The sequence below is a fragment of the Solanum tuberosum genome, unplaced genomic scaffold (genome assembly GCF_000226075.1).
Source record: "Solanum tuberosum cultivar DM 1-3 516 R44 unplaced genomic scaffold, SolTub_3.0 scf00513, whole genome shotgun sequence".
Lineage (NCBI taxonomy): Eukaryota > Viridiplantae > Streptophyta > Magnoliopsida > Solanales > Solanaceae > Solanum > Solanum tuberosum.
Window position 1 is genome coordinate 361,137 of NW_006239433.1, and position 1,915 is coordinate 363,051.

The 1,915-nt window shown below is 36.7% G+C and overlaps 1 long non-coding RNA gene across 1 annotated transcript; it reads left to right on the top strand.

The window, feature by feature from the left end:
- The first annotated feature begins 596 nt into the window (after window positions 1-596).
- On the top strand, window positions 597-1,915 carry LOC107058435 (uncharacterized). The gene is made up of 3 exons (XR_001472019.1): window positions 597-638; window positions 1,165-1,236; window positions 1,903-1,915. It is a non-coding gene; the product is annotated as an uncharacterized lncRNA (long non-coding RNA).

Genomic DNA, 1,915 nt, shown 5'->3' on the forward strand with positions numbered 1-1,915 from the left:
GTGAAGCAACTTAGAAACAAGAGAATCCCCTTAGTAAAGATACTTTGGAGGAACCACTCTGGAAAAGAAGCTACCTAGGAGAGAGAAGAAGACATGAGGACCCAGTATCCGCACTTGTTCCGGGACTAGCGTAAGGTAAATTCGAGACGAAATTTCTTTAAGGGGGAGAGAATTGTAACACCCCTAAATACTAACCAAGAGTCGCATGCCGATTTTACCATTGTCTTAATTACTAGAATATGTTTTAGTCTCATTTTGGGAACTTGAAATGTTGTGATAATTGCCAACTTGCTTAGCATAAAATTCTTATCGTAATTTAAGGATTTGTGATGGGGTGTTTAGGTAATATTCTAATTAGAATTATGTTTAACTTTAATAGGAGATGAGGGATATATATATATAAGTGTATATGTATACATTTTGGGCAGCACACAAATTTTTGGGCAGCACCTTTGAAAGACAGCTGCCCAAGGGATAAGCATCACTTGTTGACTATGTATTTTCACCCCTCCTTTAGTAATTTCGTTTTCCTTAAGCCTTAGAACCTTAGAAACATATCTAAACAGAGTGTTCTTCAAAATAACAAGAGAAACTTGGCCCTTTTTTGGCTGGAATTCAAGAACACACACTTCTTGTTGGTAAGTGTCGAAATTTGTTTCTGAACTTGGGTAGTATTTAGTATTATATGCATATCTCTCGCTCTAGAACTTAGTTTACAGTGAGTAAATATGATTTGGAAAGCTAATTCGTAGACCTAAAACTAATATGCATATGTCAAACTCTGATTCAGCTGTTATAGACTCGAAATATGGGACGCAACATAGAACCAGTTCTGTCCAGATTTTGGAATTTCAAATTCTGTATGAACAGCTGTTAGTGTTTTGACTATATCTTGTTGTACAAAATACATTTTGCGGAGATTCTTGTTTGTTTGAAACCCTAAGAGATGTATCTACATATTTCATGGAGGTTATAAAGTCTAGTTTTGCTGTTTTCCATTTCAAATCTAAGTTGCGACATGAGGTACTAGGCTGGCCAGAATCACTGTTTTGGGAGCATTGTTGTGTTTGTGCAGGCTAATTTTACCTGTGATGATGATCTTATTTTACATCAATATTATTGAGCTGCTAGGGAGTAAAGAAGTTATTTAATTTTATTTTAAAGGTTGTATGTACTCGTGAACAAGTTGAGGACCTTGATACATTGGTTGGACTGTTTCTTTGCTAAAGCACTGAGGTTTGTGTATAAACTTGTACTTGCACTCTTTTAAACTCTAGTATATCTGAAATTGGATCTTGGTACCTTGGTTACCTCTTGTCACTTTGCATGGTTGTGTTGGTATCCTTTGAGACGTTAAAGACGCTTGTGTAACTCGCCCACTTGTATGGATTGTTTGATCACCTGGCACTCTTGTTGGGACCTTGTCCTTCTTGTGGCTGTGACTTTGTCACTCTTGGCATGCCTCTTGATTCGGATCATTTGCCATCTTGACTCTGGATTTTTAGTTCGTCTTAAGTATGGATGTTGTCCATTTTAAGTACGAATTAGAAAACTATTTTTAATATGGTTCTTGGTTCCCTTGATTATTGGGCTTTGACCCTTCTTGATACAGGGCGTTGGCCCTTCTTGATACTTGTTTGTGTTTGGTGTGAGGACATGATCTACATATTGGGCGAGCCTTGTTGTTGAATCTCTTGGAAAATGATGCTATGAACGTTCTTGATATTTGGGTCTTTAAATATCGAACTTGATACTCTTTATATATTGTTTACTTGATTTATTAATTATGTTCAATTACGTTGCCCATCACTTGAGAAAGTTTGTTTTGTGAATCGGATGGCTCCGAAACTATAGTTTTGCACCACTAAGCTATATGCTTAGCGATAGTTGTTTCTATCATAGGGAATGATCGAGA